The sequence below is a fragment of the Cyprinodon variegatus genome, unplaced genomic scaffold (assembly GCF_000732505.1).
Source record: "Cyprinodon variegatus isolate N-32 unplaced genomic scaffold, C_variegatus-1.0 Scaffold103, whole genome shotgun sequence".
NCBI lineage: Eukaryota > Metazoa > Chordata > Actinopteri > Cyprinodontiformes > Cyprinodontidae > Cyprinodon > Cyprinodon variegatus.
The window spans coordinates 1,087,656-1,101,379 of NW_015150556.1; the positions used below are offsets into that span (position 1 = coordinate 1,087,656).

Genomic DNA, 13,724 nt, shown 5'->3' on the forward strand with positions numbered 1-13,724 from the left:
CAAATGGTTTAGTTTTTTGTGTTTCCTGAAAAATTGCAAAAAATGACTTAGGCAATTATTTTAAGAAGGTGACGATATTTTATGATTTCTGTCTGGATAAACTACAACCGTGTCAGGTGTACGGTGTTGATCAGGAGGCTCTGGCGCTTTGATCATCCTGCCAGCTTTTATCAGCTTGCATGCTCTTTCCACAGCCAAAAGGGACCCAATTATGTCAGGCATACTGTTCTTTATGCCTGGAGTGCCACAGCATTGCACAGAAGGGAGGAAATAACTCATACCCAAAAGCAGTGTTTCAGTGAAGGAAAATCTTTATTTACTTGTCAAGAAATCTCCTTGATAAACTCAGTCATTTTTACACAAAGAAGGCTTTAATGAGGGAAATAATTTTCAACACATTTCAGAAGGCTTCCTTATGTGTTAAACAAACTGATGCCTGTTGGAACGAAGTAATGGACATTTTATCAGTTTGGTCAACAGTAAACAATCAGTTTCATTCATTTTTTAAAGTGCTTTATAGAGTAAAATTGATTAAAATAGTTTACAAAATTTCAATGTGTTTATAAAAGTAAAACAGAGCTCATGGTAATACTTTTTATACAAGCTTGAACGATATCATGATAAGAACTTCTCGGTAATCCCGACTTAAGAGATTCTCAGATTTTATTTGTTTTACCACAGAAGAAGCATAGCAAACCTCGTCTTACAGGTTTTCATTTGGATTAAAGGTATAGTGGGGGATTTTCGCGGAAAATGTAAAAGACCCGTCCTTTGCACTTTTGAAAAAAAATGCACATGCACAACCTTGTACCCGCTCCCGAGAGGGAATGCATATTAAACACGTGCACCAGCCCATTTCTCCTCGTGCACGCTCTTTTCAAAAGTTGCTGTTTACATCACTCATACAAGCTTACTTTCTGAAAGATTTTTAATTTTTCCACTATGTCAGACTCACCACTAGCACTGTAAGTGAAGATGGGTATGAGCACGTAGGACGACTTTACATGAACAATTTAACAGAATGATTGACAATTAGGAGGACCACTTATTTTAATGATACACCCAGAAAAAGAACATCCACCACTATACATTTATGGTCCAAGTATTGGGCTGGTCATTCCAAAACTATGCTCTTTTGGGTCTATAACAAATATGTCACTTCCTAACTTGAATATATTATAGCTGACCCATGAAAACTGCCATGGTACCAAGAAAACCCTAACCCTAATATGAAACAACTGTATACCATGATAACTGGGCCCTATATTCTTCCCAATGTACTGTACCTTGAAATCAGTATCTAGGGATGGTCTGACAAAATGGCTGTGGACCCAAAAGAGACTTTTTTTCTTTCAGTGGTTCACAGAATTTAGGAAATTTCTCTTTAGAACTAAATTCTTTAACAATGTTTCTTTATTAGGGCTCCTTGTTGAAAGCTTGGTTCACAAGGACATCTTCCAGTTGCTGCAGCGGTCACAGGCAGATATAGAGCTGCCTTTCATCGTCGATTCTTTGCCACTATTGTGATTCTATTCAATCTGTAATTGTTCATTTTCTCCTCAGTTGTTCTAGGATTTGAGATATGTTTGCTGAGCAGCCGAAAGTCAAGATTTAGTTGCATCCATTTCATGAATTTTGAGTCTGTTGGTATTTTTTTTCTTGCCAGCATATAAAAATACATAATTTTCCTAGTATAAGTATAGTTTCATACAAAAGCGTTGTATCATCTGTTTTGCGATGTTGCCATGTTTTGAGAGTCCAGTGAATCCCACAGCTTCTTCTGGCCAAAAATTAGCTTCGTTCCTTCTTCATCCAAATAACTCCTCCACCTAAAAGGCAAATATGAAAAAATTAGTTGCTTGAATAACCTGAAATGGTTAATGTATTACTTTTAATGGAAACAATGTCTATGCCATGGTTATGAAAAGAAAGGATAGGATAAGATGCCTCTTGAGCTTTAACAAAACAAAACAAAACTAAACTAAACAAAATGAAACAAAACAAAACAAAACAAAAGACCACATTCCCCGCTGAGTTTATCAGTGCTATAGTCTAGGAAACATAACTTGTTGGAGAATGTCAGCACGCTGCAAATCATGAGCCCTGGACGAAAGGAGCTACATTAGCTATGAGTTTCCAGTGTGTTCGAGGCAACAGAGGTCTCAGCAATATCCACTGACACTAGTTCCCCTCATATCAAACTGCACTTTCTGCCCATTGTTCACTCTGCACTTCTCACATGTATTGTCTTACACAATATTCTTAGAAGCTGATAAGACGCCCATAAAAGGGAGTTTTATTTTGTAGCTGAGGACACAGGCCTGGGAATGTGTCTGGGTTACAGCTCCTTATTATTTTCTAGAAGATAAAACTGGAAGGCTTTAAGGTTGAAAAAAAAAAAAAAACTTTATTGGATCTTCTCTAAAAGGTAAATCTAACATGGATTACCTTCACCTCAGCTCTTCCAGGTATATAAAGAGCATTACATCCCGTATTAGATTTCACCATAACTATAGAACTCATAGGTCCCTGTAAAGTATTCATTTGACTCAAACTTTTATATATCTTGTCTCATTACAACCAAAAACTTCAATATGCTTCAAGAGAAAGGCTTTGCACCTGTGTGTTATCTAATCTGAGTATCTGTGTAGGCCTCAGATAATATATATGTAAACACACAGATTTAGAAAGACCAAAGAACATCCCCAGAGAAATAAAGGAAGAAGTTTATTTATTGTCATGCAATGAGGGAATTTCAGTGCAACAAGAGAAATGCATTTAAATAAAAAATAAATAAAAAAAATTGCATAAAAGATTTTAGAAATGTACATAAAACTGAATTAAGTATAAAATACTATATGGTAACGGCAAAAAAATGTTAACATTAATACTGAGAAGTTATTGATAAAATGACTGAATATACAACTGGTTGTGGTTATTTTAAATAGACGATTTCACAATAAGTGACAGTTAAAGCAGCAAGAGCAGAGATGTGCAAATTACAATATAAACGGGCCTAAAGTCAGCAAAAAAAAGCAAATGTCATATGTGCGCTTGGAAGCAGTGATGGTTATAAAGTATAACATCTGCTGGTAGGAATGATCTACAATAACGTGCATTAAGAATCCTGCAATCTGCCCCCAAAGTAGCTCTTCAGTTCAGTAACAGATTTGTGTATTGCGTAGGATTGTCTAACAATTATGTTTTTTTAGCCAGAGTCCTTCTGTCTCCAACCACCTCCATTGGAGTCAAGGGGAAATTAAAGCACAGAGATGGCCTTCCTGTTGAGCTTATCAAGTAAGGATTACAAGTAAGTTTTAACACAATATCCCTCATATTTAACACCTCAGACCAAAAGATGAAAAGTTGATGGCACAACTGTAACCTCATCAAGGTTGCTTGACTCTTGAGTGACTCACAGGGCTAAGAAATAGTTTGTCAAAAAAGCAGCCAGTGGTAAAGGTAGGAGTAGATTTCCACAGCTCATGTGGTAGAATTATTTGAAAAAAAAAATATAAAAATTACCTAACCATCTAACAATCTGGTGTTTAAGTAAAAATTAAGAAAAGAAAAACCAACTGTTAAAATAAAGTAAAAAAAAAAAAAGTTTAGCTGAAAAGTTGAAAGTTTCTCATAAGTCAGGATGTAGTCACAGCAAGTCTGACTTTTAAGATGAAAGTTTGAACTTTCTGGCCTAAACCCAAAAGTAGAAAAATAAAGCTAACATGTCTCATACTCCTAAACACACCATCCGTAATGTTAATCATGGTGGTTGCAGCATTATGAGGTAGGGGTGCTTTTTGTCAGATATTAGAAGAACGGTAGGGGAGTTGATGCTGGAAATAAGTGATTATCACTCTATCAAGTTATTCAGTAAGAGTCAGCAAAATGAAGAAAATACAGAAAATATTTACATGCTGTTTCCCTTAATCAATTTCTCTTTGCCCATCTCAAAAACATAGCAGCAGTTTATGCAGTGGCTGGTTTATGCCTGTCCTGTTTGCACTGGGCAGCAACCAATATGCATGACAATGATTATTTACACAGGAAATTGTCTGACCTTGAAGATTTTTCTGTCCAAAACATGCACAAACAAAAGAAAATATTACAGATATCTGGCCAGGGAAACTGGTTCATTGAGAAAAGTAAATAAAGCAGATTTTTGCTTTTTGTGCTACTTTAGCTTTAAATAAAGGGTAATCTCACTGGGATATATTCACATATTTTTTTTTCTCAGTATGTTTAATACGTAGGGCTATAATATTTTTGAGATTCAAGTTAATTTCAAGAGCTTGGCTTTTGTCTTTGCAAATATCTCACAGTAATTGCTAACTTTAGCCATAATGACCAGTTCTGGACTGTACCAAATAAAGATTCTAATACACTGCTTTTCATAGTAAACAGACATTTAGGCTGCAAATATTTAACACTTGCTTTAATAAGAATAACAAGCAAACATAACATTATACACAAGGTTCAGCTAAAATATGTCATGTCTTTTTACATAAAAATGCTTAGTTACAATCAACGGTTTTGCCTTTATTTTCCACAAAACAGGAGAAAGTAAGCAAAAGCAGCAAATCTAAATATTGTAGCCATAGGCAAGTTGCACTACATAGACATATCAATAAGCAAATTATGCTCTACTAAACCTCAAAAGTATATTTATCTAGAACAAAAAAAAATTGTGAAATCTTCTCTGATTTATGAAACATGATTATATGTCAGACGATCATTCAGTAAACTGACTGAGCCAGACAGTTAAGTCTGTTTCTGCCCCAGGTATGACAACAGGTAGATGAAGTTGTATAGCTTTGCTGTTTTCAACAGACAGCAGTAAAATCCCATCAGCTTTCCATTAAAGCTGAAATGGTGCCATCTGCAGAAAAACAGTCGGCTGAGTAAACCCCTAAAATAGAAGGAAAGTGTGCACACATTCTTTAATCAGATACACAAATCCAATAAATACTATTTGACTTACAAACATAGCTTCACCCATCATGTGGTTTTGTTTTATTTTGTTTTGGACAGGTGATTGACCAGTAATTTGCAATCAATAAACATCACATCTGTATAAAACCATGACAGACTCAGCTATTCCTATCAAACCATTACTGTCCCGTTCTTTCTCCTGCAGTTCTGTCCATTCATCTAAAACTGAAGGAAACATCTGCTGTTTTTTCTCAGTCGGTATATATAGAAACAGGCATGCAATAACAACACTGGTCTCTCCAGTACCGATGAGGCCCTTTGTTTTATATGCTGGAAGCAATGTATTATCTCCTACATGTCTTGCAACCACAGCATGGTAAATTATGGATAACCCCTCTTCCTTCTGCAAAACCCCTCTTTCACTTCGGGGACCAGTCATGGTTTACCTGTCTAAATGCCCTTTCCTCATCTCCAGAGAAAAGGATGGGACAGTAAAATGTGGGTCAGGTGAATTCATTAGGGCTATTTTTCTTTTGTCTTCTACATTCACCAGTTTGGCAGAAACAATCTGACTAAAACTGTCTTGCTGATGCTGCGATACAGTATTATTTTTGGAAAAATGAATACATATAGCTACTTTTAAATCCTGAAAGTGACGTCCTATCTATAAAATTAGAAGACCAAAAGAGTAAATCTTTAAAAGAGAGAGTTTACCTTAGAGATTGTGCGTCTATCCTCATGTCTCCAGTTTTGAGGGTTTGGTCACTTAAAGCTCCCGATCATCATCGAACCTAAAAACACAGGAAAAGTGTAAGGTTAACTTCTGTACATGTTTGGAGCTCTCAGAAGTAAATGGAAAACAAGGAATACCGTATTCCTTTTTCCATGACTAAAAATAAAGAGTAAGCAGGATTAAGTAGAGAATGGTGTGCCATTGCATAGTCTCTCAGGTCTCCCTCCCCCATTTTATTCTGAGCTTACACTGAAAGAGTTTCAACTATTGTGAATTATTTACTTGATTCACCATCCAACCCTTTAACCCTTCAAAAGGAGTCAGGGTTGTAAATATACTTCCACAGGATCTCAGTTTGCTTCCATAGATTCAGGTATAAATGCATGACTGCATCTGTGTAGAAGTGCATGGTTGAAAATGTGCATGCAGTATATAGGCCATATCCCATGAAGTAACTTTTTCTCTCCCTTCTGCTCATTCCATGGTCAAATAAGAACTCATTAGCGCTTCCTTTTGAAGGTATTTTCTTTGTGAGAATTCAGCACATCCCAAGTGGGAATGTAGTAGAGCTCAGTCTTTGCAGTGTGAACATCCAAGACTCTGCATGACTGTGTCTGTCTATAAATCTATGTTTACTTTTTTTTAAGGAAACCGCTTGGTCAGTGTGGGACAGAAACTTGCCAGCTACATCTAAACAATGGGTCAGAAGTTGTAACAATTTACATTGTAGAGCAGCCTCATTATAATTCAAATATTACCTTTTACACTAATCATGTTCAGTGAAGTTGAACTGTAAAGTGCCTTGAAATGACATGTGTTGTGAATTGGCACTATATAAATAAACTGAATTGAATTGAATATTATCCAAAGGATAAAACTGACAAGGAGAAGTAGATTTACTGCATCAAACTTTTACATAGGACTTGAATAGTATTTTGAGGTATTGCTATTCTTCCTTGAGTACAATTATTAGCTGCTCTACCCACATCTAGTTCCTTTACTGAATGAAAAAAGGATATGTAGCCAAAAATGCAGCTGGCATAGACACACACATACATGTTTTGTTAAACCTTTGCCAACCAACCCTTAAATTGGCTATGCATTAAACATGAGTGAGTTTAACAGATATTTTGGTTTAAAAAGCTAACCCAACGATTGGGTTTAAGATTTTTTGTTAACCTATCAGATGTCTGAATCCCAAATGAATATAAACCCGAGTAAAAATTAGGGTCCTACACCATATATATCAATACCATTATTATAAAGATAATAGACTGATCAGTAATATGAAAAAAGAAGAAATCTGACATATATATTTAATGTCAGACATACTGAAGGAATATTAATATAGACAAGCTACATGCCCTATTCAGTTTATCTTCGCACACACATACACATGCAGACCTACATCAACTTTCCTTGGCTATGTTGCTGTGGTGTATCCCTGCATGCGGTGAGGTTGTCATGGATACACTTAGACACATCCGCCATCCCAGAAGCGGGGGGATGCTGAGTGCTTCAGAGGGACTGGCGCCAAGGCTTTTCCCCCTTTCTACCCCCTCCCAAACGTTCTGCCCCCTTCTTTTTTCCCCCTTCCCCCAAAATGAATCATAGATCCTTATGCTCTATGAAAAATGTCTCAACCTTAAAACAGCTCCCATCTTGTCAGCTGGGATGGCTTGAAAAAAACATGCAGCAGCTATCCTTCTATAGGTTTGTGGCGTTTCTTGCTCTAAAATCAGACGGATTATAAAATAACTGATACAAAATAGAAGAATGAAGCTACAGTTACAACCAGACAAAAAACGTGCTGCAGCAGGAGGAGCTAAAGACATTGAGGTAGATCTGGTAAAAGGTGTGCTGTTGCATAAATCTAGGTGATTATCTTAGTCTCTGGGCTGGGGTTAATCCTGAACTATTTCTCTTTAGCGGCAATTTTAAACAATTCAACATTTAAGGCACATCTGGGGGTTTATTATTGAAAGAAACCCAAAACACAATCTGTTCTAATCCATTTGGCACGACCAATGTTACTTGAATATGTAATGCAAATCTGCACATGATACAGTGTGGGTAGCCATTGAGCTTATAGATATATTCCTAAAAAAACTACCATAGTAGTGTGATTTTTTTTATTTATTCATGTATTTTATTTATTTATTAAACAAGAAATTACAATATCTTTCTAAAGTGTCAAAATGTCTTATTTGAAGTATTTTGAATAAAAGGCATAGCAACATGTTAATGATTGGGTGATGAAATTATAGAGTTAATCTTCTATGACGTGCCCCCTCCTGTTACTACTCTCTGTTGCCTCTTTTTTAAGTGCCCTAGTGTGGCAGCACTCACTGTCTGCACATATGCTGACAAAAATAATCCAATTTGATTGGAGGGCTAATTTGAAGTGTCAATTATTTTTATGCAAATCGGGGTACAGTTCCTCTTGTCTAAAATGGGTCGAGGGCACAGATGTTATGCATACAAGCGTGTGAATGCCTGCTCAAATCTCCTTCCAAAAAAATTAGATGACAAAATATATTTACCCCCCCCACACACACACACACTTAACCCCTTTATCTCTACCTCTAAGGTTGTAGACCTGAAATACAAAGAGAGCCTCAATCGTAAGAGCAGGTTATTTACATGTGCATAGAAAGCAACGAACAGCAAGCAGATCATGAAATATTAAAACGTCAGGAAAATATAGAAGTGTTTGTTATTCTCGAAAAGACTGGAGAATCCAGCAGCTTTGTTATATGTTTGATTGTTTGTCGAGGCTTGTCCTCTTCTACTTATCCAGGACTACTTCTTCTTGTTTTGGTCTCGGATGAGTTTCCTGGTTCTCAGGCTCCACATTGTAAAATTCAGGTTGGGTAAATTCAGCAACAGCAACTCTACCATTTGTGTTTAACGCAATAAATAGGTAAAGTTGAAGCAGAAGACTTTTTTGTACATTTAACAACTCTTTATTTAGAAATTCAACCAATATAATCAATTATTTATGTAAAACAAGTGTTAGCAAAATATCACTTAAATGAAGAGCTTGTTATATTGTAGTACTCCATCACCCCAGAACAGTATAAAATCCTCAACGAGTTGAAGCAGAAGAATAAAAAGAAGAAGAAGGATTTGGCATGCACCTAAATATAAATAGCAAGTAATAGTTTCATTATTATAAAAGACAATTAAATAATTTCCCCCTTAAAAGAATCAAGGATAGTGACAAACTAGTCTAGAGTCTCCTGCATGGACGATCCTTATAGCTGATGTGGCAGTTCGGGTAAAAATAAAAGCCCTTTCATGCCAAACATGGGATCAAACAACACTCTGAAGAGTCTGGTTGCAACCCAACAATGGCATACATTCATACTGTTCTTCAAGACATACGCTTTTAACTCTAAAAGGAGAGAGAGAAAATGCAGCTTGGAGGCTGGGCTTGTGCTTATGGAAGGAAGTATAGTGATATCTTAGACAATAATGATGATCAACAGATTAGATGGTATCACCCTATCCTGTTTGTTTTTAACTTGAGGCTCCTGGAGGGCTTCTGTGATCCACAGCCAGACCACAAGTATTATTGGTCTGAAGGAACCTTGAGATAAGGGTTCAGAAAGTATGCTGAGAGATGGAATTTAAACATTAGAGATAGTCAACATAAGAAACAGTTTTAGATGTGCCTGTTTTAAATGCAAAAACACAACAAAACCATGTTTCTCCATTAAGTTTAAAATTTGCATGCAGTTTTTCTAATTTGCTGATATATGAATTCTTTGGAATTTTTATCTATACTGATGTGCCAAAAAGTATTTCCTTCAAGTGCAGGCTGTCTTTATAATAGCAGTAGAGCTGCTAAAGCTGGAACACCGAACAGTAGCTCTGGCAGTTTGTTTGTTTTGCATTGGCTCAGTGGTTCTGGATGAAAATTAGTATGCTGTCAGAGATAGGAGGGCTTGTCAAGATCAGGAAAAACTCTCTACCCACCCACTGGGGAGAGTTTTACATTTATGAACAAGGTTGACAAGAAAGCTGACTAGTGTAAAGACAAGAATCAAATAAAATGGTGAAGAACATCCTGAATATTCTTTTTCATATGAGTGCACTGAGAACACCTTCACAGACAGATCTGCTCTCCCTCTGTCTCAAATGTCTGTTTATCTGTCAAGTCATTCACTCTCCTTACCCCCCACCCTCCACCCCCCCTTCTTCACACCCTCAAGCTCCTCTTCACTTTTTTAAAAACTATATGTCATGCATGTCAAAATGCACAGGCCAGTCCTTTTGAGGGCGTTCTGCTGGACCATGGAGCAAATAAACATCCATGTCAGGCGAAAACGATCTGGGGCCCCGCTTTCGCTGAGCCCAGGCTCTCCTGGGAAACACACAGCTCGCACAATGGATAGAAGAGGCCTTTTGTTGAGACTCTGGGAGCTTCAGGGCTAGCTCTGGATCAAACTAGGGAGGTGTAAGTGTGTGCGTGACTGGATGCGAGAAGTGTGTGTCCATTTCCGCATTTGTGTCTTCAGATACACACATACAGAAACTACAATGACACATTCACACTTTTGCAACCCCCAGTGCAAAATCAGAGGCTTTTCTCATCACCTTAAATTCACTGTGACTAAATAAACTGCTTCATCCTTTTGCAATCGTTACAGAGGGCACAACGATGAATTTGAAACAGCCCCAAGTAATCGAATTATAAATAAAGGGAAAAAAGGTAGCAAAAGACACTGTTAGACCGATTAAAACCGGTTTTATGTCACTCTAAAGGAAGTTTCTGTTGTGCCTTAAACAGATTCAAGCTCAAAGTGGCTCAAGCCACTGAGGTAAAGCGCAGGGAGATGTATACTGCTTGGTGGTAGTCAGGTCATGTTTTTGTTATATTATGGGGATGATTTCTCTGGAATGTTCCACACCGTGGGGAATTACAGGAACTTGTGGGGACTACCTTCTCGTCCCTATGATGAGAAGTTCTCATCTTGGAGTGAGGAGTAGGTTTAGGACTAAACTGTGAATTGAGTTTTGGGATTAGATATGTGTTAGTAATGGTTAGAGTTGGGGTAGGGGTCTAGGTTAGCCTATACAAATGGATGGGAAATCAATAGGAAGTCTGTATAATGATAGTAGGACACACATTTGTGTCAGTAGCTAAGAAGGTCAGATATATTGTTTTTAAAACTCTGAGTTTTAAACAGTTCAGTTGAAAAAATTCTTATCTCTCTTCACTTTTTTCATTACAACCACAAAATTCACTATCTATATGATGGACCAATATGAGTCTCCCATACTACCATAGATTTAAAAAAAAAAATCGGACACACGTTAAAATAGAACCTTTGACGAGGCCACTGCAACAATCCAGTATCTTTTTTTTTGGTTAAACCATTCAGTTGTATTTCTGAGTTTGCCCATAGCGCTGTATGTTTCTCCAGAATGTCCCAGTTCACCTCTTCCTACCAGGTGTTACCAGATTTGTTGTCTTGAACGAATAAACAATTCACAGAACACCAAGCTGCCACCACCGAATTTTATAATGTTGAAGGTGATTTTAAGGTGACATAAGGATCAAAATGTGTAGGTTTGATTTTATTTCACCATCTGATTGACTTATAACCAGACCATGCATATAAACTCTCCTTAAGTCTCTACCTGACCTGTCCACTGTTCTCCTTGGTCTTTGTGGTACTCTTTGTTTACTGATGTTTTCTAGCAAACAGAAAAAAAGGCTTAAATCAGAGGCAACTTAACTTTTGCCCAGTTTTTCTAACGATGTTTTGACACCTATTCAGGAGCCCTTTTCTATGGATGTGGATAGGTGTTCGAAAGTCTTCAGAAAAACTGTCTGTCCGGTTGCCAGCATCTTAAGAATGTTTTGTCACTGCCACGAGCCGAATGACTGAGCGTTTACACATGCATGTTTCTCTAGCAAACGTTTCACATGTCTATGATAAAATTAAATTATACATAGACTCTCCTAAATAAGTAGGAAACTTCTAAAGGCACTTGGGTGTTAATCTGGCCAGCCAGACTGGTTTTTCTCATATAAAAAGAGTTTATGTCTGAAAAGGAGAAGGTAGAGTCCAGTTTCAAGGGTGGGACCTGGGCAGGTACTGTATAACAGAGTCAGTGAAAACAGATTAGAACCATTCAGATATCTAGGGATGTGTTTAATCTGAAAGACATTCTACATCAGTTAACCATTCCTAAAAGTTCAATTGCAATCAAACAGTGAGTAAAAGAAAGAAAGAAACATTTTTTATTGTTATTTGTTTCCAGCAGATTATATTTAATACATTTGCACTTTTTGCTGCTACCTTGCTTCTGGCTGTATGCCTTTATTGTAGGATCTCCAGGAACTCTCCTTTGTGGAATGAACTCATGGCCCTAGAGTATTCAATCCCAGCAACTGCACGTTCTCTGGAGCTTCCCCTTTCACAGTCAGGGTATTTCCTACAGACCACCTTACTTAAATCTCCCTCTTGAGCTTTACATCCTCTTTCTTTCTCGCTACCTACCTTACCAAGCATCCAACTCCACCCCTCCTCCTGCTAAGCCTCTGCTTTGCTTTTAACTGCTTTCAACCTCAATTTTGGGAACAATGAAGTTGTTCTGGCTGACAGTTTGGGCAGCAGAATAAGTGTTGTCTAAGCCTGCTGTGTGGCCCTGTAGTGGGCCCATTCTCCTCCTCGCCAGCTCAGTTACCAAGGGCCTTGTTGGTAGGACACTGAAGACATCCATCCCCACACTTCCAACCTGACCTCAGCAATTCATCTTGCAACCACAGCTTGGCTCACCTTCACCTCCTCTCTCTACTTCCTCGCACAATTATTTGGATGAATACACACAGAACCCAAACACAAAGCTGCTTGTTGTGTTCACTTCATGAGGAGTATAAATGGCCTTGCCATAAACTCTGAGGGTGCACAAGGTCCGTAAAGCTTTTCTCCTTCACATGCTTAATCCAGAATTGTAGTAACCATCTGTTGTGGTGAGGTCATTGCCAATCCAGAGCCAAGTTAGCCTGATTTACTCAGTTACTTCATGCCTTGTAGGATGTGCCAGGACGAGTTGTGTATTGGGGTCAGCTGTAAAGACAAAGCCTGCAGCCCTCTCTCTTATGTCGCTTTCAGTAAGCATCAAGCAGCTTCTCTTTTCCTTGCATGCCCTGCCTCTCCTCTAAGAGCCATCTTTTTATCCAACAGTTGTTGTTTTTTTGCCTCTGCTCAGTAAATTAACAAATAATTATAAATAATGTAAACTAAATATTTTTTCTATGTGCACCAACTTTGTAATTTTCATCAATACATAAGCATTGAACATGTGAAAGTGGCTTAGGGAGGCCCTGATGTGGGGGACCATATGTCCAGGCGTTGTACATCAGTCGGTTCACACCCAGCGCTTGGCCAGACCACCATAACTTAGTTTGTCTTCAGCACAAAGTTTAGTCCAAGCTTGGCTGGGTTCATTAGGAACCTATTCATTGGAACCAATGAAGCTTACCGGACCGCCAACAAAGGGGCTAATCAAACCCACTGCGGCTCCAACCCTTCTTTTACCAGTCTAAAATCTCTTCCTCTATCATTTCTGCCACCTAACAAAACTCACATATGCAAGTAATGGTTTAAAGGCCAACAGTAACACTTGCAATCAAATATGGATTGCTGTACAGAAATAAACATAGATAATTTGTCTCTGCCCTGTGTTTGCACTTGTATGTGTTATCTTTATCTGATGTAGTGTCATTTTCACAGCTGACAGGCGCTTTTCTGTGTCTTTCAATGTGTGCTCTTTTAAATACTGTGTTTGGAATGAGTGCCTGCCCACAATGTCTTGTTTGTGCATTCGAGAACATGGGTAAGCTGAAGGATGTGCTGCACTAACAATGGAGCGCCCCAGGGTGCAGAACACTAGAAATGACCTTGAACCTCAGCATTCTCCATTCCCATGGCTGCAGGGACGGTAGGCATGTCTGTGGATTTGATATGTGTGTGTTTGTTAGCAAAGAGCAACACCCAGGCAATAGATTTTATTTTATTTTTTGTTGTATTTTGTTTAGATA

At 37.9% G+C, this 13,724-nt stretch overlaps 1 long non-coding RNA gene across 1 annotated transcript in view; it reads right to left on the reverse strand.

The window, feature by feature from the left end:
* Nucleotides 1-293: 293 nt before the first annotated feature.
* Nucleotides 294-13,724, reverse strand: part of LOC107084543 — a 41,075-nt gene continuing 27,644 nt past the window's right edge. Inside the window, exons 3-4 of the long non-coding RNA XR_001481231.1 lie at nucleotides 5,647-5,723; nucleotides 294-1,829 (exon numbers count right to left, since the gene is read on the reverse strand). This is a non-coding gene — a long non-coding RNA (uncharacterized LOC107084543). The remainder of the gene's footprint in view (nucleotides 1,830-5,646; nucleotides 5,724-13,724) is intronic.